Raw genomic sequence first — 26,032 nt, 5'->3', positions numbered from 1 at the left:
AGCGAAGAACAGACACCCTCAGGCGACCTACACGCAGAGGGGGGGCCAAATCCAAAGCTGAACCCCAGGAGCTGTGCAAACAAAGAAGAGAAAGGAAATCTCTCCCAGCAGCCTCAGGAGCAGCGGATTAAATCTCCACCATCAACTTGATGTACCCTGCATCCCTGGAATATCTGAATAGACAATGAATCATCCCAAATTGAGGAAGTGGACTTTGGGAGCAAAGACATATTTTTTTTTCCATTTTTCTCTTTTTGTGAGTGTGTATGTATATATTTCTGTGTGTGATTTTGTCTGTATAGCTTTGCTTTTACCATTTGTCCTAGGGTTCTGTCTGTCCTTTTTTTTCTTTTTTTTAGTATAGTTTTTAGCGCTTGTTATCATTGGTGGATTTGTTTTTTGGTTTGGTTGCTTTCTTATTTCTTTCTTTCTTTTCTTTTTAATTATTTAAAAACAATTTTTAATAATTATTTTTTATTTTAATAACATTATTTTATTTTATTTCATTTCATTTTATTTTATCTTTTTAATTCTTTCTTTCTTTTGTTCTCCCTTTTATTCTGAGCCATGTGGATGACAGGCTCTTGGTGCTCCACCCAGGCATCAGGGCTGTGCCTCTGAGGTGGGAGAGCCAAGTTCAGGACATTGGTTCACCAGAGACCTCCCAGCTCCACGTAATATCAAACGGCGAAAACCTCCCAGAGACCTCCATCTCAAAGCCAAGACCCAGCTCCACTCAATGACCAGCAAGCTACACTGCTGGACACCCTATGCCAGACAACTAGCAAGACAGGAACAAAACAGCCCCACCCATTAGCAGAGAGGCTGCCTAAAATCATAATAAGGTCAGACACCCCAAAACACACCACCAGATGTGGACCTGCCCATCAGAAAGACAAGATCCAGCCTCATCCACCAGAACACAGGCACTGGTCCCCTCCTGCAGGAAGCCTACACAATGCACTGAACCAACCTTATTCACTGGGGCAGACACCAAAAACAACGGGAACTACGAACCTGCAGCCTGCAAAAAGGAGACCCCAAAAACAGTAAGTTAAGCAAAATGAGAAGACAGAAAAACACACAGCAGATGAAGGAACAAGGTGAAAACTCACCAGACCTAACAAATGAAGAGGAAAGAAGCTGTCTACCTGAGAAAGAATTCAGAATAATGATAGTAAAGATGATCCAAAATCTTGGAAATAGAATGGAGAAAATACAAGAAACAGTTAACAAGGACCTAGAAGAACGAAAGAGCAAACAAACAATGATGAACAATACAATAAATGAACTAAAAAATTCTCTAGAAGGGATCAATAGCAGAATAACTGGGGCAGAAGAACAGATAAGTGACCTGGAAAATAAAATACTGGAAATAACTACTGCAGAGCAGAATAAAGAAAAAAGAATGAAAAGAATTGAGGACAGTCTCAGAGACCTCTGGGACAACATTAAATGCACCAACATTTGAGTTATAGGGGTCCCAGAAGAAGAAGAGAAAAAGAAAGGTACTGAGAAAATATTTGAAGAGATTATAGTTGAAAATTTCCCTAATATGGGAAAGGAAATAGGTAATCAAGTCCAGGAAGCACAGAGAGTCCCATACATGATAAATCCAAGGAGAAACATGCCAAGACATATTAATCAAACTATCAAAAATTAAATACAAAGAAAAAATATTAAAAGCAGCAAGGGAAAAACAACAAATTACAAGGGAATCCCCATAAGGTTAACAGCTGATCTTTCAGCAGAAACTCTGCAAGCCAGAAGGGAGTGGCAGGACATATTTAAAGTGATGAAAGGGAAAGACCTACAACCAAGATTACTCTACCCAGCAAGGATCTCATTCAAATTTGATGGAGAAATTAATATCTTTACAGACAAGCAAAAACTAAGAGAATTCAGCACCACCAAACCAGCTTTACAACAAATGGTAAAGGAACTTCTCTAGGCAGGAAACACAAGAGAAAGAAAAGACCTACAATAACACACCCAAAACAATTAAGAAAATGGTGACAGGAACATACATATCAATAATTACCTTAAATGTAAATGGATTAAATGCTCCAGCCAAAAGACATAGACTGGCTGAATGGATACAAAAACAAGACCCGTATATATGCTGTCTAAGAGACACCCACTTCAGACCTAGGGACACATACAGACTGAAAGTGAGGGAATGGAAAAAGATATTCCATGCAAATGGAAATCAAAAGTAAGCTGGAGTAGCAATGCAATTCTCATATCAGACAAAATAGATTTTAAAACAAAGACTATTACAAGAGACAAAGAAGGACACTACATAATGATCAAGGGATCAATCCAAGAAGAAGATATAACAACTGTAAATATTTATGCACCCAGCATAGGAGCACCTCAATACATAAGGCAAATACTAACAGCCATAAAAGGGGTAATCGACAGTAACACATTCACAGTAGGGGACTTTAACACCCCACTTTTGCCAATGGACCGATCATCCAAAATGAAAATAAATAAGGAAACAGAAGCTTTAAATGATACATTAAACAAGACAGACTTAATTGATATTTATAGGACATTCCATCCAAAAACAGCAGAATACACTTTCTTCTCAAGTACTCATGGAACATTCTCCAAGATAGATCATATCTTGGGTCACAAATCAAGCCTTGGTAAGTGTAAGAAAATTGAAATCGTATCAAGTATCTTTTCTGACCACAACGCTATGAGACTAGATGTCAATTACAGGAAAAAATCTGTAAAATATACAAACACACGGAGGCTAAACAATACACTACTTAATAACGATGAGATCCCTGAAGAAGTCAAAGAGGAAATCAAAAAGCACCTAGAAACAAATAACGATGAAAACACGACAAGCCAAAACCTGTGGGATGCAGCAAAAGCAGTTCTAAGAGGGAAGTTTATAGCAATACAATCCTACCTTAAGAAACAAGAAACATCTTAAATAAACAACCTAACCTTACACCTAAAGCAATGAGAGAAAGAACAAAAAAACCCCAAAGTTAGCAGAAGGAAAGAAATCGTAAAGATCAGATCAGAAATAAATGAAAAAGAAATGAAGAAAACGATAACAAAGATCAATAAAACTAAAAGCTGGTTCTTTGAGAAGATAAACAAAATTGATAAACCATTAGGCAGACTCATCAAGAAAAAAACGGAAAAGACTCAAATCAATAGAATTAGAAATGAAAAAGGAAAAGTAACAACTGACCCTGCAGAAATACAAAGGATCATGAGAGATTACTACAGGCAACTATGTGCCAATAAATGGACACCCTGGAAGAAAAGGACAAATTCTTACAAAAGCACAACATTCTGAGACTGAACCAGGAAGAAATAGAAAATATAAACAGACCAATCACAAGCACTGAAATTGAAACTGATTAAAATCTTCCAACAAACAAAAGCCCAGGACCAGATGGCTTCACAGGCGATTTCTATCAAACATTTAGAGATGAACTAACACCTATCGTTCTCAAACTCTTCCAAAATATGGCAGAGGGAGGAACACTTCCAAACTCATTCTACGAGGCCACCATCACCCTGATACCAAAACCAAACAGAGATGTCACAAAGAAAGAAAAGTACCAGCCAATATTACTGATGAACATAGATGCAAAAATCCTCAACAAAATACTAGCAAACAGAATCCAACAGCACATTAAAAGGATCATACACCATGATCAAGTGTGGTTTATCCCAGGAATGCAAGGATTCTTCAATATACACAAATCAATCAATGTGATACACCGTATTAACAAATTGAAGGAGAAAAACCGTATGATCATCTCAATAGATGCAGAGAAAGCCTTCGACAAAATTCAACTCCCATTTATGATAAAAAACCTCCAGAAAGTAGGCACAGAGGGAACTAACCTCAACATAATAAAGGCCATGTATGACAAACCCACAGCCAACATCGTCCTTAATGGTGAAAAACTGAAAGCATTTCCACTAAGATCAGGAACAAGACAAGGTTGCCCACTCTCACCACTCTTCTTCAACATAGTTTTGGAAGTTTTAGCCACAGCAATCAGAGAAGAAAAAGAAATAAAAGGAATCCAAATTGGAAAAGAAGAAGTAAAACTGTCACTGTTTGCAGATGACATGATACTATACGTAGAGAATCCTAAAGATGCTACCAGGGAACTACTAGAGCTAATCAATGAATTTGGTAAAGTAGCAGGATACAAAATTAATGCACAGAAATCTCTTGCATTCCTATACACTAATGATGAAAAATCTGAAAGTGAGATTAAGAAAACACTCCCATTTACCATTGCAACAAAAAGAATAAGATACAAGGAATAAACCTACCTAAGGAGACAAAAGACCTATATGCGGAAAACTATAAGACACTGATGAAAGAAATTAAAGATGATACAAGTAGATGGAGAGATATACCATGTTTTTAGATTGAAAGAATCAACATTGTGAGAATGACTATACTACCCAAAGCAATCTAAGATTCAATGCAATCCCTATCAAACTACCAATGGCATTTTTCACAGAACTAGAACAAAAAATTTCACAATTTGTATGGAAATGCAAAAGAGCCCGAATAGCCAAAGCAATCTTGAGAAAGAAAAACGGAGCTGGAGGAATCAGGCTCCCTGACTTCAGGTTATACTACAAAGCTACAGTAATCAGGACAGTATGGTACTGGCACTAAAACAGAAATATAGATCAATGGAACAGTATAGAAAGCCCAGAGATAAACCCACGCACATATGGTCACCTTATCTTTGATAAAAGAGGCAAGAATATACAATGGAGAAAAGACAGCCTCTTCAACAAGTGGTGCTGGGAAAACTGGACAGCTACATGTAAAAGAATGAAATTAGAACACTCCCTAACACCATACACAAAAATCAACTCAAAATGGATTAAAACCTAAATGTAAGGCCAGACACTATCAAACTCTTAGAGGAAAACATAGGCAGAACACTCTATGACATAAATCACAGCAAGATCCTTTTTGACCCACCTCCTAGAGAAAGGGAAATAAAAACAAAAATAAACAAATTGGGCCTAATGAAACTTTAAAGCTTTTGCACAGCAAAGGAAACCATAAACAAGATGAAAAGACAACCCTCAGAATGGGAGAAAATATTTGCAAATGAAGCAAGTGACAAAGGATTAATCTCCAAAATTTACAAGCAGCTCATGCAGCTTAATAACAAAAATGAAAACAACCCAATCCAAAAATGGGCAGAAGACCTAAATAGACATTTCTCCAAAGAAGATATACAGAGTGCCAACAAACACATGAAAGGATGCTCAACATCAGTAATCATTAGAGAAATGCAAATCAAAACTACATTGAGATATCATCTCACACCAGTCAGAATGGCCATCATCAAAAAATCTGCAAACAGTAAATGCTGTAGAGGGTATGTAGAAAAGGGAACCCTCTTGCACTGTTGTTGGGAATGTAAATTGATACAGCCACTATGGAGAACAATATGGAGGTTCCTTAAAAACTAAAAATAGAACTACTGTATGACCCAGCAGTCCCACTACTGGGCATATACCCTGAGAAAACCATGATTCAAAAAGAGTCATGTCCCACAATGTTCATTGCAGCTCTATTTACAATAGCCAGGACATGGAAGCAGCCTAAATGTCCATCGACAGATGAATTGATAAAGAAGATGTGGCACATACATACAATGGAATATTACTCAGGCATGAAAAGAAACGAAATTGAGTTATTTGTAGTGAGGTGGATGGACCTAGAGTCTGCCATACAGAGTGAAGTAAGTCAGAAAGAGAAAAACAAATACTGTATGCTAACACATATATATGGAATCTAAAAAAAAATAAAAACATGGTCATGAAGAATCTAGGGGCAAGATGGGAATAAAGATGCAGACCTACTAGAGAATGGACTTGAGGACAAGGGGAGGGGGAACAGTAAGCTGGGACAAAGTGAGAGGGTGGCATGGACATATATACACTACCAAATGTAAAATAGATAGCTAGTGGGAAGCAGTTGCACAGCACAGGGAGATCAGCTCAGTGCTTTGTGACCACCTAGAGGGGTGGGAGGGTGGGAGAGAGGGAGACGTAAGAGGGAAGAGATATGCGGACATATGTATATGTATAACTGATTCACTTTGTTATAAAGCAGAAACTAACACACCATTGTTAAGCAGTTATACTCAAAGATGTTAAAAAAAGATGGCACATCTGGATGTTATGCGTCTGAACTTTAAGCAAAGTTTCCTGACTATTTTTTTGAGTAAGGTGATGGTGGGACATATTAGAGGGTATTGCCTAGAACAAATAAATAAAACAAATATCTAGTTTGGTAGCCCAAAGCTCACACAAAAGAGGTGACTAACAGAAGATTTTAAAGAGAATTTGGTATCATATATTGCAGTTATAGTCTCCTCACCATCTGCATGCCTGACTCTCCAGAAGACTGTCACTCTTTGAGGGCTGGCATTTCCTTTTTTTCTAAATCTCCATGCCTGGAAAATTATAAGTGCTGAAAAAAAAAATGCTTTCTGAGCTAATTAATGGTAAATTAAGGAGCCTATAATTTAGCTAATGCTTGGTTATTATCTGTTACTATTAGGGGTGCCTCTTCTTCTTTCCTCCCCAGCTGTAGCAAAACTCTTACTGACTGACCTGACAAAGAAACCCAAAGCTTTGTTATCTGCTGTCCTGTCTGGAGCTCCCCAAGGGAAGCTTAGTCATGATGGAGGGCTCTGATGAGGTAGAGTATAGCTGAACACCCAGGGCTGGACAGTGGACAGTACCAAGGCCATGGAGATCAAAGGTCAATAACTGAGCTTTGTTTCAATTTTAAAATGGTAGATTTTTTTCACCTTTAACATATAGATATAACATTCATAATATGTGAGGTATAATCATCATATAATTATATGGATTATGAACACAGCAACCATAATTAGTGGTGAATAAATTAAGTCTTGACTCACCACTTGAGAAAGATTGTCAATCCTATCAAGAAATTTAATCTTCCTTTGTTTTCTTGACATTAGTTATTTTCTCATGATTATAAGAAAGAATTGTTTCCTGTTACTCTGTATTAAGATAGAGGTTTACAGGTTTTGAAAGCTGAAGGAGACTACTAGAGACTGTTAAGCTCATGCTTTAATTTTGTAGAAAAGGAAACTAAAGCCAAAAGAAGTTAGGGACTTTTTCAACCCTTTTGCTTCTCTTGTTCTATACCTGCTTAATTATAGTCACTAGTTTTTTCTTCTATGGCTGATGAAATAGCACCTTTCTTTCACTTTTTTCTTTTCTTTTGGGCTAAGTTTCTGTAATGGATTTTTTTTTTTTTTTTTTTTTTTTTTTTTTTTTTTTTGCAGTACGCGACCTCTCACTGTTGTGGCCTCTCCCGTTCCAGAGCACAGGCTCCAGATGCACAGGCTCAGCGGCCATGGCTCACGGGCCCAGCCGCTCCGCGGCATGTGGGATCTTCCCAGACCGGGGCACGAACCCGTGTCCCCTGCATCGGCAGGTGGACTCTCAACCACTGCGCCACCAGGGAAGCCCTGTAATGGATTTTAAAAATTTTTTATTTTTTGTCCACACTGCATGGCATGAGGGATCTTAGTTCCCCAGCCATGGATCAAACCCATGCCCCCTGCAGTGGAAGTGTGGAGTCTTAACTACTGAACTGCCAGGGAAGTCCCATGTAATGGATTTAAATAGCTCCTTCTCATGTTTTTCTGCATTTCTACATGGCAACATTTCATTATGGATTTTTTAAAGTTCACAGTGTGTAAATGTTTTATTTTTATCTGTATTTTCTTTTTCTGTTTAACAGTAAGATTGTAAACTTCTGGTTTCTCATAACACCTAATCAGCAAAAGTTCTGAAAAGGCTATGATGGGTTTACAGGAAGAATGATGTACCCTAACATGAGGCTGACTAACATGAGGTTTCACTAAGTGGGCATCCCACTACTTGTTCTATTTGAATGTTGTTTTGGGGCCAACATAAAGTAAGCCCACTGTAGCCTCTCTCCCACTGATTACAATTAAAAGCTCAGAACAAAGTACTAAAAGCAAGTGCTTAAGGACTCTGAAAAGTATAACAACAGACAGACTGGGGAGGGAAGACAAAACTTGAATGATCAACATGATAAAGATCAACACTCTTGAAACAAACAGAAAGGCAGAGATTCTTGGCAGAGAAATATAAACTATTCAAAAGGACTAAAAGGTGGCTTCCCTGGTGGCACAGTGTTTGAGAATCTGCCTGCCAATGCAGGGGACATGGGTTCAAACCCTGGTCCAGGAGGATCCCACGTGCCGCGGAGCAACGAAGGCTGTGCGCCACAACTACTGAGCCTGCGCTCTAGAGCCCACGACCCACAACTACTGAGCCCACGTGCCACAGCTATGGAAGCCCGCATGCCTAGAGCCCATGCTCCGCAACAGGAGAAACCACAGCAATGAGAAGCCTGCTCGCCACAACCAGAGAAAAGCCCGCGCACAGCTACAAAGACCCAATGCATCCAAAAAAAATAAAATAATAAAATAAATAAATTTATGAAAAAATAGGGCTAAAAGGACATTTTTGAACTAAAAAGTACAATATCTGAAAAAATTTTTTAATCATTCAGTAGATTGGCTTAGTAGAATGCAAATGCAGATGACACAGGAAAGGATCAGTGAACTTGAATAAATCAATAGAAAGTATCTAGTCTGAAGAACAGAGAGAAAAAAAGATTGGGAAAAAATGAATAAAAACTCAGGGACTTGTGGGACAATAACAAAAGGTCTAACATTCTGGCACTGGAGAAAGGAGAAAGGGAAAGGGGAAAGAAATTGGTGAAGAAAAGTGGTTTCAAAAAATAGTAACTGAAAATTTCCCAAATTAGGTAAAAGCTACAAATTTACAGATTCAAGAAGCTCAGCAAACTCCAAGCAGTATAAACTCAAAGAAAAACATACCCACACACAACATAATGAAACTGCCGAAAGCTAAAAAAAAAATCTTAAAAGCAGCAAGAGTAGAAAGACACAATACATATAGGGAAACAACAATTTCAATATCTGGGATTTCTTTTCAGAAAGCATAGAGGCTAGAAGAAAGTGGAACAACATCTTTGCTGAAAGAAAGGAATTGTCAACACAGCATTCTATATCCAATGAAATAGTATTCAAGGGTTATGGCAAAATAAAAATATCCTTAGATGAAGGAAAATTGTAATAAGGAAATCTACAGGCATTTCTTTAAGCTGAGGGGAAGTGGTAATGGGGGAAGTTAGAACATCAGGATTAAAGGAAGAGCAACAGAAATGATAAATATCTTGGTAAATATAATAGACTTTTTCTCCTTTTAATTCTTTAAAATGTGTATGACTATTGGAAGCATTGACTATTGTAACATTGTCATTGGGGATATAGTGTTCATTGTATGTATATGTAATATATATGATAACTATAATAAAGTTGGAAGGCTGAAAGGACTTATATGGTTTTAGGTTTGTATGTTTTACTTGAAATGATAAAACAATACTAAATAGGCTGAAAGTTAGATATGTATTTCATAAGCCCTAGAGCAACTAATGAAAAAATACCAAGAGATACAGCAAAAACTCCAATAGATAAATTAAAATGGATTCGTACAACCTGAAACAAGGCAGAAAAGGGAGGAACAAAGTAACCCTGCACCCACCCAAAAAAAAACAGGAAACAATAAAAAATAATAAAATATTGTCCCTAATTCCAACCATATTGATATCTAGATCTATATCTATTAAGTGTAAGTGGTCTAAACAGATGAAGTAAAAGATACAGACGGTCAGGGGAAAAAAAGAAGACCGAACTATATGCTGTCTATGAGAAGCCTACTTTAGAGATCAAGAAAGATTGAAAGTAAAAGTATATATGAACAGATGTAAAAATTCTCAGCAAAATATTAGCAAACTGAGTCCAAAAAATATAAAAAGAATTGTACACCATGACCAATTAGAATTGATCCAGGATATGCAAGGCTGGTTCAAATTTAAAAATCAATCTATCACATCAACAGACTAAAAAAGAAGAACCACACGATCGTATCAATAGATGCAGAAAAGGCATTTGGCACATCACCCACTCATGATAAAAACTCAGTAAAATAGGGATAGAGGAGAACTTTCTCAACTTGATAAAGACTAGCTACAAAAAACCTACAGCTGACATCATACTTAATGGTGAGAACCTAGAAACTTTTCCACCAAGATCAGGTACAAAGGAAGGATGTCCTCCCTCATCACTCCTTTTTAACCTCATACTGGAAGTCCTTTCTAATACAGTAAGGCAAGAAAAGGAAATTAAAACTACACAGATTTGGAGGACTTCCCTGGTGGTCCAGTGGTTAAGACTCCACACTCCCAATGCAAGGGGCACAGGTTAGGTCCCTCGTCAGGGAACTAAGATCCTGCATGCTGTACGGAATGGCCAAACAAACAAACAAACAAAAAAGTATACAGATTCTGAAGGAAGACATAAAACTGTCTTTGTTCACCAATGATATGATCGCCTATGTAGAAAATCTGAAAGAACTGACCAAAAAACTGGTACTAATAAGTGATTATAGCAAGGTTGCAGGATACAAAGTTAATGTGCAAAAGTCAATTGCTTTCCTGTATACTGACAATGAACAAGCGGAATTTGAAATTCAAAACACAATATCTTTACATTAGCACCCCTAAAAATAAAAGACTTAGGTATAAATCTAACAACATATAGGCAAGATCTATATGAGGAAAACTACGAAACTGGTGAATGAAATCAAAGAAGCTTTAAATAAATGGAGAGATATTCCATGTTCATGAATAGAAATACTCAATGTTGTCAAGATTTCAGTTCTTACCAACTTGATCTATAAATTCAATGCAATCCCAGTGAAAAATCCCAGAAAGTTATTTTATGGATATCAACAAACTGATTCTAAAGTTTATTTGGAGGGTTGGGGGCGGGTAAAAGACCCAGAATAGCCAACACGGTATTGAAGGAGAAGAACAAAGTTGAAAGACTGACGCTACCTGACTTCAAGACTTACTATAAAGCTACAGTAGTCAGTATTGTATGGTACTGGTGAAATAATAGACAAATAGATCCGTGTAACAAAGTAGAAAGCCCTGAAGTACACCCGTATAAATACAATCAACTGATCTTTGACAAAGGAGCAAAGGCAGTACAATGGAGCAAAGATAGTGTCTTCAACAAATGGTACTGGAACAATTGGACTTTTATATGCAAAAAAATGAATCTAGACACAGACCTTACACACTTCACCAAAATTAATTCAAAATGGATCACAGATCTAATTGTAAAATGCAAAACTATGAAACTCTTAGAAGATAGTGTTGGAGAAAATCTAGATGACCTTGGGTATTTTGATGCCTTTTTCAATAAAATCCCAAAGACACAGTCCATGAAATAAATAATTGATAAGCTGGACTTCATTGAAATTAAAAACTTTTGCTCTGTGAAAGACAATATCAAGAGAATTAGAAGACAAATAACAGACTAAGAGAAAGTATTTGTAAAAGACATTGGATAAAAGGACTGTTACCCAAAATACACAAAAAAACTCTTAAAACTCAACAATAAGAGAACAAAGAACCCAATCTAAAAATGGGTGAAAGACCCTAACAGACACCTCACCAAAAAGATATACAGATGGCAAATAAGCATAGGAAAACTAGCTCCACATCATATGTCATCAAGAAAATGCAAATTAAAGCAACGATGAGCTACCACTACACACCTGTTAGAATGGACAAAATCCAGAACACTGACAACACCAAATGCTGACAAGGGTGTGAAGCAACAGGAGCTCTCAAACATTGCTGATGGGAATGCAAAGTGGTGATGGCCACTTTAGAACAGTTTGGTGGTTTCTTACAAAACTAAACATACTCCTACCATATGATTCAGTGAATTCACTCCTTGGTATTTATCCAAAGGAACCAAAAACTTAGGTCTACACAAAAACTTACGTTCACACAAAAACCTGCACAAGGATCTTTATAGCAGCTTTATTCATAGTTGCCAAAACTTGGAAGCAAGCAAGATATCTTTTAGTAGGTGAATGTATAAACAAACTGTGGTACATCCAGAAAATGGAATATTATTAAACACTTAAAAGACATGAGCTATTGAGCCATGAAAAGACCTGTCTGAACCTTAAATATTACTAAGTGAAAGAAGAGAATCTGAAAAGGCTACATACTGAATGATTCCAATTACGTGACATTCTGGAAAAGGCAAAACTATGGAGACAGTAAACAGATAAGTGGTTGCCGGGGGGATGGGGGTGATTGTTGTGGGAGATGAATAAGATGGGTATATATTATCATACATTTTTCCACATCCATAGAATGTACAACACCAAGGATGAACACTGAGGTAAACTATGGACTAAGGTAAATTATGGTGTGTCAATGTAAATGGTAAAAAAAATGTACCGTTGCAGTGAGTGATGTTGATAATGGGGAAGGCTATGCACATGTGGAGGCAGGGGACATGTTGGGAATTTCTGCCTCCCTCTCAATTTTGTTTTAAACCTATAATTGCTCTAAAAATTTTAAGTCTTCTTTAAAAGTTTTTAAAAAATAGGAAAAGGTATACCATGCAAACACTAATCAAAAGAAAGTTGAATTGACTATATTAACATAGACAAAGTAGACCTCAGAACAGGGAAAATTGCAAAGGATAAAGAAGACATTGCATAATTATAAAAGGATCAATTCATCAAAAAGACATGAATCCTAAATGTGTATCTAACTAAAAGCATATTGTCAAAATATATGAAGCAAAAACTGATAGAACTGAAAGGAGAAATAGATCCACAATTAAACTTGGAAACTTCAGCATTCTTCTTTGAGTAATCCATAGAACAAGTAGACAGTAAATCACACAAAGATACAGAAGATCAGAACACTGTCAACGAACTTGACATAATTAACAATATAGAAGAGTCTCACAACAGCAGAATACTGCATTTTTTCAAATGCACATGGAATAGTCACTAAAATTGACCATATTCCGGGCATAGTAGAAACCTTACCAAATTTAAAAGAATGTTCTGTGTCTTTACAAAAAGTAAACTAGAAATCAATAAGAGGAAGATGTAGGAAATCCCCAAACATTAGGAAATTAAACAGTACACTTTTAAATAACCTGTGGGTCAAAGAAGAAGTCTCCAAGAAAATTAGAAAATATTTTCAACTTAAATTGAAAACATAACGGTGGTTGGCCAGAGGTAAAGTGTTGGGGGAGGGCTTGGCTACAAAGGGGTAGCACAAAGGAATTTTAAGGGGAGGATAATGGAGTTTTTCTGTTTCTTGATTATTATGGTAGTTGTTAGACAACTATGAATTTATCAAAGCACAGAACTGTTAACCAAAGAAGAAATTTCACTATGCATAAATTTTAAAATAAATACTAAAAAATTTAAGTGTCTTTTAAATGGAATAGTTTTTTAATTTTTTTAAGTGATGTGTTTGGATGAGCTACTTGTCACAAGACTGCTGAGTAAAAAATAAGGAAAGCTACAGTCAGACATGAGTATGACTCACAAGTAATCACTTTTTTTGGTTTGGATCTTTAAAGAAATAAGAGCATCTCTATTTAGAAATTTTGATTTTAAAATGGTGACTTGTGAAATAAAAAAGGAAGAAAATATAGTGCAAAACCAACATGAGCTATGCCATTTTAGATCCAAATATAAGTGCATTTTTTAAAGAAAATTGTGCTTATTGAAAAAATACATACTGTTCAACATTACTTGAACTGAAAAATGACTTGCAAACAATCGCTGTCAATTAAGTATAAAAAGACATTTGCACTACGTGAGAAAAAAGCAAGCTGTTAACAGTTTCAGAATAATGATCTTCAAATCTTTAATTTCTTTGAATAATGTTTTGTAGTTATCAGAGTATAAGTTTTACACTTCTTTTATTAAGTTTATTCCTGTTATGTTCTTTTTGATATTGTAAATGAAATTATTTTCTTTTTAAAATTGTATTTACTTTGGGCTGTGTTGGGTCTTCATTGCTGTGCGTGGGCTTTCTCTAGTTTTGCAGAGCAGGGGCTACTCTTCATTGTAGTGTGTGGGCTTCTTATTGTGGTGGCTTCTATTGTTGTGGAGCACGGGCTCTAGGCACGCAGGCTTCAGTAATTGTGGCTTGCAGGCTCAATAGTTGTGGCTCGCTGGCTCTAGAGCACAGGCTCAGTAGTTGTGGCACATGGGCTTAGTTGCTCCACGGCATGTGGGATCTTCCCAGACCAGGGATCAAACCCGTGTCCCCTGCATTGGCAGGCGGATTCTTAACCACTGTGCCACACGGGAAGTCCTGAAATTATATTCTTGATTTCATTTTCAGATTGTTCATTGCAACTATATAGAAGTACAATTGATATGTGTATATTGGTCTTTTTTTCTCCCCAATATCTTTATTACAGTATAATTGCTCTACAATGGTGCATTAGCTTCTGCTGTATAACAAAGTGAATCAGCCATACATATACACGTATCCCTGTATCCCCTCCCTCTTGCGTCTCCCTCCCAGCCTCCCCATCCCAGCCCTCTAGGTGGTCACAAAGCACCGAGCTGATCTCCCTGTGCTAAGCAGCTGCTTCCCACCAGCCATCCATTCTACATTTGGTAATATATATGTCCATGCCACTCTCTCACCTCGTCCCAGCCCACACTTCCACCTCCCCACGTCCTCAAGTCCACTCTCCACGTCTGCGCGTTTATTCCTGTCCTGCCCCTAGGTTTTTCAGACTATTTTTTTTAGATTCCATATATATGTGTTAGCATACAGTATTTGTTTTTCTCTTTCTGACTTACTTCACTCTGTATGACAGACTCTAGGTCCATCCACCTCACTACAAATAACTCAATTTCGTTTCTTTTTATGGCTCAGTAATATTGCATTGTATATATGTGCCATTCTTTATCCATTCATCTGTCAGTGGACACTTAGGTTGCTTCCATGTCCTGGCTATTGTAAATAGTGCTGCAATGAACATTGTGGGACATGACTCTTTTTGAATTATGGTTTTCTCAGGGTATGTGCCCAGTAGTGGGATTGGTGGGTCATATGGTAGTTCTATTTTTAGTTTTTTAAGGAACCTCCATACTGTTCTCCATAGTGGCTGTGTCAATTTACATTCCCAACAACAGTGCAAGAGGTTTCCCTTTTCTCCACACCCTCTCCAGCATTTATTCTTTGTAGACTTTTTGATGATGGCCATTCTGACTGGTGTGAAGTGATACATCATTGCAGTTTTGATTTGCATTTCTCTAATGATTAGTGATGTTGAGCATCCTTTCATGTGTTTGTTGGCACTCTGTATATCTTCTTTGGAGAAATGTCTATTTAGGTCTTCTGCCCATTTTTGGATTGGGTTGTTTTCATTTTTGTTATTAAGCTGCATGAGCTGCTTGAATATTTGGAGATTAATCCTTTGTCACTTGCTTCATTTGCAAATATTTTCTCCCATTTTGAGGGTTGTCTTTTCGTCTTGTTTATGGTTTCCTTTGCTGTGCAAAACCTTTTAAGTTTCATTAGGCCCAATATGTTTATTTTTGTTTTTATTTCCCTTTCTCTAGGAGGTGGGTCAAAAAGGATCTTGCTGTGATTTATGTCATAGAGTGTTCTGCCTATGTTTTCCTCTAAGAGTTTGATAGTGTCTGGCCTTACATTTAGGTTTTAATCCATTTTGAGTTGATTTTTGTGTATGGTGTTAGGGAGTGTTCTAATTTCATTCTTTTACATGTAGCTGTCCAGTTTTCCCAGCACCACTTATTGAAGAGGCTGTCTTTTCTCCATTGTATATTCTTGCCTCTTTTATCAAAGATAAGGTGACTATATGTGTCTGGGTTTATCTCTGTGCTTTCTATCCTGTTCCATTGATCTATATTTCTGTTTTTGTGCCAGTACCATATTGTCTGATTACTGTAACTTTGTAATATAGTCCGAAGTCAGGGAGCCTGATTCCTCCAGCTCCGTTTTTCTTTCTCAAGATTGCTTTGGCTATTCGGGCTCTTTTGCATTTCCATACAAATTGTGAAATTTTTTGTTCTAGTTCTGTGAAAAATGCCAGTGGTAGTTTGATAGGGATTGCATTGAATCTTAGATTGCTTTGGGTAGTATAGTCATTCTCACAATGTTGATTCTTCCAATCCAAGAACATGGTATATCTCTCCATCTGTTTGTATCATCTTTAATTTCTTTCATCAGTGTCTTATAGTTTTCCGCATACAGATCTTTTGTCTCCTTAGGTAGGTTTATTCCTAGGTATTTAATTCCTTTTGTTGCAGTGGTAAAAGAGAGTGTTTCTTTAATTTCTATTTCAGATTTTTCATCATTAGTGTATAGGAATGCAAGAGATTTCTGTGCATTAATTTTGTATCCTGCTACTTTACCAAATTCATTGATTAGCTCTAGTAGTTCCCTGGTAGCATCTTTAGGATTCTGTACGTATAGTATCATGTCATCTGCAAACAGTGACAGTTTTACTTCTTCTTTTCTGATTTGGATTCCTTTTATTTCTTTTTCTTCTCTGATTGCTGTGGCTAAGACTTCCAAAACTTTATTGAATAATAGTGGTGAGAGTGGGCAACCTTGTCTTGTTCCTGATCTTAGTGGAAATGGTTTCAGTTTTTCACCATTGAGAAGTATGTTGGCTATGGGTTTGTCATATGGCCTTTATTATGTTGAGGTAAGTTCCCTCTGTTCCTACTATCTAGGTTTTTTATCATACATACGTGTTGAATTTTGTCAAAAGCTTTTTCTGCATCTATTGAGATTATCATATGATTTTTATCCTTCAATTTGTTAATATGGTTTAACACATTGATTGAATTGAATATATTGAAGAATCCTTGTATTCCTGGGATAAACCCCACTTGATCCTTTTAATGTGCTGTTGGATTCTGTTTGCTAGTATTTTGTTGAGGATTTTTGCATCTGTGTTCATCAGTGATATTGGCCTGTAGTTTTCTTTTTTTGTGACATCTTTGTCTGGTTTTGGTATCAGGGTGATGGTGGCCTTGTAGAATGAGTTTGGGAGTGTTCCTCCCTCTGCTGTATTTTGGAAGTTTGAGAAGGGTAGGTGTTAGCTGTTCTCTAAATGTTTGATAGAATTCGCCTGTGAAGCCATCTGGTCCTGGGCTTTTGTTTGTTGGAAGATTTTTAATCACAGTTTCAATTTCAGTGCTGTGATTGGTCTGTTCCTATTTTCTATTTCTTCCTGGTTCAGTCTCGGAAGGTTGTGCTTTTCTAAGAATTTGTCCATTTCTTCCAGGTTGTCCATTTTATTGGCATGTAGTTGCTTGTAGTAATCTCTCATGATCCTTTGTATTTCTGCAGTGTCAGTTGTTACTTCTCCTTTTTCATTTCTAATTCTATTGAGTCGTCTCCCTTTTTACTTGATGAATCTGGCTAATGGTTTATCCATTTTTTTTATCTTCTCAAAGAACCAGCTTTTAATTTTATTGATCTTTGCTATCATTTCCTTCATTTCTTTTTCATTTATTTCTGATCTGATATTTATGATTGCTTTCCTTCTGCTAACTTTGGGTTTCTTTTTTTTTCTTTCTCTAATTGGTTTAGGTGTAAGGTTAGGTTGTTTATTTAAGATGTTTCTTGTTTTTTGAGGTAGGATTGTACTGCTATAAACTTCCCTCTTAGAACTGCTTTTGCTGCAGCCCATAGGTTTTGGGCCATCATGTTCTCATTATCATTTGTTTTTAGGTATTTTTTTATTTCCTCTTTGATTTCTTCAGTGATTTCTTGGTTATTAAGTAATGTATTGTTTAGCCTCCATGTGTTTGTATTTTTTACAGTTTTTTTCCTGTAATTGATGTCTAGTCTCATAGCATTGTGGTCGGAAAAGATACTTGATGTGATTTCGGTTTTCGTAAGTTTACCAAAGCTTGATTTGTGATCCAAGATATGATCTGTCCTGGTAAATGTTCCATGAGCACTTGAGAAGAAAATGTATTCTGTTGTTTTTGGATGGGATGTCCTATAAATATCAGTTAAGTCCATCTTCTTTAATGTGTCATTTAAAGCTTGTTTCCTTATTTATTTTCATTTTGGATGATCTGTCCATTGGTGAAAGTGGGCTGTTAAAGTCCCCTTCTATTAGTGTGTTACTGTCGGTTTCCTCTTTAATGGCTGTTAGCATTTGTCCTATATATTGAGGTGCTTCTGTGTTGGGTGCATAAATATTTACAATTCTTATATCTTCTTCTTGGATTGATCCCTTGATCATTATGTAATGTCCTTCTTTGTCTCTTGTAACAGTATTTATTTTAAAGTCTATTTTGTCTGATATAAGAATTTCTACTCCAGCTTTCTTTTGATTTCCATTTGCATGGAATATCTTTTTCCATCCCCTCACTTTCAGTCTGTATGTGTCCCTGGGTCTGAAGTTGGTCTCTTGTAGACAGCATATATACAGGTCTTGTTTTTGTATCCATTCAGCCAGTCTATGTCTTTTGGTGGGAGCATTTAATCCATTTACATTTCAGGTAACTATCGATATGTATGTTCCAATTACCATTTTCTTAATTGTTTTGGGTTTGTTATTGTAGGTCTTTTCCTTGTGTTTCCTGCCTGGAGAAGTTCCTTTAGCGTTTGTTGTAAAGCTGGTCTGTGATGCTGAATTCTGTTAGCTTTTGCTTGTCTGTAAAGATATTAATTTCTCCATCAAATCTGAATGAGATCCTTGCTGGGTAGAGTAATCTTGGTTGTAGGTCTTTCCCTTTCATCACTTTAAATATGTCCTGCCACTCCCTTCTGGCTTGCAGAGTTTCTGCTGAAAGATCAGCTGTTAACCTTATGGGGATTCCCTTGTATGTTATTTGTTGTTTTTCCCTTGCTGCTTTTAATATTTTTTCTTTGTATTTAATTTTTGATAGTTTGATTAATATGTGTCTTGGCTTGTTTCTCCTTGGATTTATCCTGCATGGGACTCTCTGTGCTTCCTGGACTTGATTAACCAGTTCCTTTCCCATATTAGGGAAATTTTCAACTATAATCTCTTCAAATATTTTCTCAGTACCTTTCTTTTTCTCTTCTTCTTCTGGGACCCCTATAATTCGAATGCTGGTGCATTTAATGTTGTCCCAGAGGTCTCTGAGACTGTCCTCAATTCTTTTTTTTTTTTTTTTTTTTGCGGTACACGGGCCTCTCACTATTGTGGCCCCTCCCGTTGCGGAACACAGGCTCCGGACGCACAGGCTCAGCAGCCATGGCTCATGCACCTAGCCGCTCCGCAGCATGTGGAATCTTCCTGGACCGGGGCACGAACCCGTGTCCCTTGCATCGGCAGGCGGACTCTCAACCACTATGCCACCAGGGAAGCCCCTGTCCTCAATTCTTTTAATTCTTTTTTATTCTGCTCTGCGGTAGTTATTTCCGCTATTTTATCTTCCACGTCACTTATCCGTTCTCTGCCTCAGTTATTCTGCTATTGATTCCTTGTAGAGCATTTTAAATTTCAGTTATTGTGTTGTTCATCATTGTTTGTTTGCTCTTTCATTCTTCTAGGTCCTTGTTAAATGTTTCTTGTATTTTCTCCATTCTATTTCCAAGATTTTGGATCATCTTTACTATCATTACTCTGAATTCTTTTTCAGGTAGACTGCCTATTTCCTCTTCATTTGGTCTGGTGGGTTTTCACCTTGCTCCTTCATCTGCTGTGTATTTCTCTGTCTTCTCATTTTGCTTAACTTACTGTGTTTGGGGTCTCCTTTTCGCAGGCTGCAGGTTCGTAGTTCCCATTGTTTTTGGTGTCTGCCTGCAGTGGGTAAGGTTGGTTCAGTGCATTGTGTAGGCTTCCAGGTGGGTGGGACTTGTGCCTGTGTTCTGGTGGATGAGGCTAGTACTTGTCTTTCTCGTGGGCAGGACCACATCTGGTGGTGTGTTTTGGGGTTTCTGTGAACTTAGTATGATTTTAGGCAGCCTCTCTGCCAATGGGTGGGGTTGTGTTCCTGTCTTGCTAGTTGTTTGGCATGGGGTGTCCTGCAGTGGAGATTGCTGGTCATTGACTGGAGCTGGGTCTTAGTGTTGAGACGGAGGTCTGTGGGTGAGGTTTCGCCGATTGATATTATGAGGGCCCGGGAGGTCTCTGGGGGACCAGTGTCCTGAACTTGGCTCTCCCACCTCAGAGGCTCAGGCCTACACCCTGCTGTAGCACCAAGACTCTGTCAGCCACATGGCTCAGAAGAAAAGGGAGAAAAAAAAGAAAAATAAATAAAGTTATTAAAGTCAAAAATTTTTTTAATGATTAAAATTTTAAAAAGTAATTAAAAAAAATAAGAGAGCAGCCAAACCAATAAACAAATCCACCAGTGATAACAAGTGCTAAAAACTATACTAAAAGCAAACGGACGGACAGAACCCTGGGACTAATGGTAAAAGCACATCTATACAGACAGAATCACACAAAGAAGCATGCACATACACACTCACAAAAAGAGAAAAAGAAAAATATATATATAAAAAAGAAAGAGAAACCAAATCAATAAACAAATCTACTAATGATGATAGTCTCTAAATACTAAAGTAAGATAAACATAAAGCCAGAAACAAATTAGATGCAGAAAGCAAACCCAAAGTCTACAGCTGCTCCCAAAGTCCACCTCCTCAATTTGGGATGATTCATTGTCTATTCAGGTATTCCACAGTTGCAGGGTACATCAAGTTGATTGTGGAGATTTAATCCACTGCTCCCGAGGCTGCTGGGAGAGATGTCCCTTTCTCTTCTTTGTTCGCACAGCTCCTGGGGTTCAGCTTTGGTTTTGGACACGCCTCTGCGTGTAGGTCTTCTAAGTGTGTCTGTTCTTCACTCAGACAGCAGGGGGTTAAAGGAGCAGCTGATTAGGGGCCTCTGCCTCACTCAGGGTGGAGGGCAGGGTACGGAATGCAGGGCGACCATGTGGCGGCAGAGGCCAGCGTGACGTTGCACCAACCTGAGACATGCCATGTGTTCTCCCGGAGAAGTTGTACCTGGGTCACAGGACCCTGGCAGTGGCGGGCTGCACAGGCTCCCGGGAACGGAGGTGCGGATAGCGACTTGTGCTTCCACACAGGCTTCTTGGTGGCGGCAGCAGCAGCCTTAGTGTCTCATGCCCGTCTCTGGGGTCCGCACTGATAGACGCGGCTAGCGCCCATCTCTTGAGCTCGTTTAGGCGGTGCTCTGAATCCCCTCTCCTCGCGCACCCCGAAACAGTGGTCTCTTTACTCTTAGGCAGTTTGAGACTTTTTCCGGGACTCCCTCCCGGCTAGCTGTGGCGCACTAGCCCCCTTCAGGCTGTGTTCACGCAGCCAGCCCCAGTCCTCTCCCTGGTATCCGACCTCCAAAGCCCGAGCCTCAGCTCCCAGCCCCCAGCCACCCCGGCAGGTGAGAAGACAAGCCTCTCAGGCTGGTGAGTGCTGGTCGGCACCGATCCTCTGTGCGGGAATCTCTCTGCTTTGCCCTCTGCACCCCTGTTACTGCACTCTCCTCCGTGGCTCCAAAGCCTCCCCCACCCCGCCACCCCTTGTCTCCACCAGTGAGGGGGACTCCTAGTGTGTGGAAAGTTTTCCTCCTTCACAGCTCCCTCGCAGACATGCAGGTCACATGTCTTTTCTTTTGTGTCTATTTTTCCTTTTGCCCTACCCAGGTACATGCAGAGTTTCTTGCCTTTTGGGAGGTCTGAGGTCTTCTGCCAGCGTTCAGTAGGTGTTCTGTAGGAGCTGTTCCAGATGTAGATGTATTTTTGATGTATTTGTGAGGAGGAAGGTGATCTGCACATCTTACTCCTTTGCCATCTTGAAGGTCTTCCGCATGTATTGGTCTTATATCTTGCAACTTTGCTGAACTCATTTATTCTAATAGTTTTTTAAGTGGATTCCTTTTTTTTTTTTTTTTTTTAATATACAGGAGCATGTCTGTGAAGAGGTAGATTTGCTTCTTCCCTTCCTCTCTGGATGCCTTTTGTAGTCTAATTGCCCTGGCTAGGACCTCCAATACAGTGTTAAATAGAAGTGGTGAAAGCAAGCATCTTTATCTTACTCCTGATCTCAGGGGAAAAACATCCAGTCTTTTGTCATTGGGTGTGATGTTAGCTGTGGGGTTTTTGTAGATGCCTTTATCAGGTTGAAGAAGTTCCCTTCTATACCTAGTTTGTTAAGAGTTTTTATTATGAAAGGGTATTAGATTCTGTCAAATGCTTTTTATACATTTAGTGAGATAATCATGTGATACCTTAGAAATATTAAAGAAAAATCCAACTCAGGGTTGAAGTGAAAAATGGACATCTATTAGTCCATGTAACTAAAAAGTCCAGAGGGTATCTTATCTATAGGTATTACACAGTCTGATCGAAGTGTTCAAAAAATGTCATCTAGATTTGCTTCCTTTCCCTGCCTCCCTCAGATCCTCCCACCCGCTTTCTTTGTATGTGTCGATCATGTTTAGGTCCATGTGATGGCAAAATGACTTCCAGCAGCTCCAGGTAAACATCTTTGAGACCAAAGAAAAAAGAGAGACAGTCTCCATTTCTCTCCACCTTTCCCCAGTCCCAGCAAAAGTCCCAGAATTATTTCTGGTTGGGTCCCTTGCCTGTCTTGGAACATATCATTGAGGAAAGGGGATGTGAAGCTCCATTTAAGCCTGAATCATAGGCCCACCTGGGGCTAGTCAGCCCAACCCAAACTACATGGATAGAGTGTGCAGAAGGAGGTTTTCAGGAACAGAAATGTGGGAGGTGGATGCTGGGTTGCCAAAAATAAATGTCCACTGTACCTTCTATAGTGAAATAATCCAAGATAATACAAAATATGTGAAATTGGCATTTAAATACTTTAACCCCCTAGCCCATCCCTGGCAGCAGTAGCTTATATGAGCTAAAACTTTTCCCTGCTCATGGAAGTTTCTTGTCTAATCTTCTAAGCAGGGAGTTTGGCTGACACCACTTTCCATGTCTAGTAAGGGATGGCAAAAAAAAGGGAGTAGGGTTGGACAGGAAGATAGTCTGATGGTAATTGAATGGATCAGGGACTGGTATAGACCCCCAGTTTTCATCTGCTCTTTGGTTACCTTGAATATTTTATCATTTTCAAGTGTATTAGGGTTCTCCAGAGAAACAGAACCATGTATATACATATGAGGAGATTTATGATAGGAATTGGCTCATGCAGTTACAGAGACTGTGAAGTCCTACAGTCTTTTCTCAGCAAGCTGGAGAACCAGGAAGGCTGATAACACAATTCAGTCTGAGTTTACAGGCCTGAGAATCGAGGGTGGTGGATGGTTCAAGTCCTGGTCTGAGTCTAAAAGCCCAAGAATGAGGAGCATCAGTGTCCAGGGCAGGAGAAGATGGATGTTGCAGCTCAGGCACAGAGAGGAGATTCACCCTTCCTCTGCCTTTCTGTTCTACTCAGGCCCTCATTAGATTGGATGATGTCCACCCGCATTGTTGATGGCAATCTTTACTGTCTGCTGATCCAAATGCTAATATCTCCCAGAGACCCCCTCACAGACACACCCGGAAATAATGGTTTACCAGCTATCTGAGCATCTGGTAGGCCAGTCAAGTTCATACATGAAATTAGCCATCACCCAAACCGAGGTAACAGCAGATTAATTTAAAACAGGAAGTGCATTAATGGCCTCTTCATCATGCATGCCTCTTTTCTCATGCAATTCATGCATCATTCCTGAGCTGTATCTGAGCTTCCCAGGAGTGTACATTGTGAAAGAGCAGTGTGTCTCTACATTACTCTGGACTCTCCATTGCTCTGCCATTAAATCTCAGATAATGGGAATGAGACGTCTGTGGTCTCTTAACATGCCTTCTGAAATTCTAGGAACTTTATGCTTTAAGGAAAAGTTTTTCTTGGTCATAGTTTTTATAGTTACAAACTACAGAATAAAATAATTGAAACTCTTCTAGTGTCATTATAACTTTTCCTAGGTAAATACAGAACCTATTACAGAGAAGGTATTATTTCAGTTACTATTATCATTTACAAGCTACTTTTAAAATATATTGCAGCTGTGCTGTGTGTGTGTGTGTGTGTGTGTGTGTGTGTGTGTGTGTGTGTTTGGGTTATTTAACATTTTTCAGATTCCTGTAAGATAAACCTAGTTTGTACCACATTTTTTCAATTTTTAGGCTTTTTTTTTCACATTCCAACAGCTCTGAAGTCATGAAGCATCTGAGAATGAGTATCATGTCATTGCTTAATGGGCAGGTTATTTTTTGTTTTTTTTTAATTGAAGTATAATTGATTTACAATGTGTTAGTTTCTGGTATACAGCAAAGTGACTCAGTTATATATATATATTTTCTTTTTCATATTCTTGTCCATTATAGGTTGTTAGAAGAGATATTGAATACAATTCCCTGTGCTATACATTAGGACCTTGTTGTTTATCTATTTTCTATACAGTAGTTTGCATCTGCTAATCCCACACTCCTAATTTATCCCTCCCCCTTTGATAACCCTTTGATAACCATAAGTTTGTTTTCTATGTCTGAGTCTATTACTGTTTTGTAAGTTCATTCGTATCTTATTTTAGATTTCACACATAAGTGATATCATATGATATTTGTCTTTCTCTGTCTGATTTACTTCACTTAGTATGATAATCTCTAGGTCCATCCGTGTAGCTGTAAATGGAATTTTTTCATTCTTTTTTATGGCTGAGTATTCCTGTGTGTGTGTGTGTGTGTGTGTGTGTGTGTGTGTGTGTGTGTGTGTGTGTGTGTACACACACCACATCTTCTTTATCCATTCACCTGTCGATGGACATTTAGGTTGCTTCCATGTCTTGGCTATTGTAAATAGTGCTGCTGTGAACATAAGGGTGCATGTAGCTTTTTGAATTAGAGTCTTTTCGAGATATATGCCCAGGAGTGGGATTGCTGGATCATACAGTAACTCTGTTTTTAGTTTTTTAAGAAACCCCCATACTGTTTTCCATAGTGGCTGCCCCAATTTACATTTCCACCATCAGTGTAGCAGGGTTCCCTTTTCTCCACACCCTCTCCAGCATTTATTATTTGTAGACTTTTTAATGATGGCCATTCTGACCGGTGTGAGGTGACACCTCATGGTAGTTTTGATTTGCATTTCTCTGATAATTAGTGATATTGAGCATCTTTTCATGTGCCTATTGGTCATCTGTATGTCTTCTTTGGAGAAATGACTGTTTAGGTCTTCTGCCCATTTTTTGATTGGGTTGTTTGTTTTTTGTTATTGAGTTGTATGAGCTATTTGTGTATTTTGGAAATTAAGCCTTGTCGGTCACATCACATGCAAATATTTTAGTTTATCTTCAAATTAATGGTATGTGATGGGTAATTTTTTGTGTCAACTTGCCTGGGCCATGGGGTGCCCAGACATTTGACCTAACATCATTCTGGGTGTGTCTGAGGGTGTTTCTGGATGAGATTAACATTTGAACTGATAGACTGAGTAAAGTAAATCGCTTTCCCTAGTGTGAGTGGATCTCATCCAGTCAGTTGGAGACCTAAGTAGAACAAAAAGGCTGAGTAAGGGGTAGCTCCTCCTGCTTGACTGTTGAGCTGGGATACTGGTCTTTTCCGGTTTTCTCAGTCTCACTGAAACACTGGCTCTTCTTGGGTCTCAAGCCTGATGACTTTTGGACTGGAATTACAAATTGGCTCTCCTGATTCTCTAGCTTGCTGACTGCAGATCTTGGAATTTTGCAGCCTCTATAATTGCATGAGAAAATTCCTTATAATAAGTTATATATAGATATACATACATATTATTGGTTCTGTTTCTTTGGAGAACCAAGACTAATACAGATGGGGTCCTAAATTATAAAATATGATGATTGAGGGTATGCTGAACTCCCTCTACTTGAGAGTCATAGTGGATTTGGAGAGTGTTCACACCAAACATCATCATGGGAGTTGAGCTGTAAGGGAGAAGATGCTACTGTTCTATACCAGGATAGCTTTCTAGCAATGGGGAGTCAAGGTTTGGGGGTTGTTATGCCAGGAGGGA

The 26,032-nt window shown here is 38.4% G+C and overlaps 1 protein-coding gene across 1 annotated transcript in view; it reads left to right on the top strand.

Annotated features, from left to right (window-relative positions):
• PLEKHA8 (pleckstrin homology domain containing A8) overlaps positions 1-26,032 on the top strand; it is a 115,392-nt gene that overhangs the window by 9,062 nt on the left and 80,298 nt on the right. The window lies entirely within an intron of this gene.

This window comes from Lagenorhynchus albirostris, chromosome 8, assembly GCF_949774975.1.
Source record: "Lagenorhynchus albirostris chromosome 8, mLagAlb1.1, whole genome shotgun sequence".
NCBI classification, from domain to species: Eukaryota; Metazoa; Chordata; class Mammalia; order Artiodactyla; family Delphinidae; genus Lagenorhynchus; species Lagenorhynchus albirostris.
The sequence above is the reverse complement of the archived record's forward strand: the minus strand, read 5'-3'. Positions and strand labels throughout refer to the sequence as shown.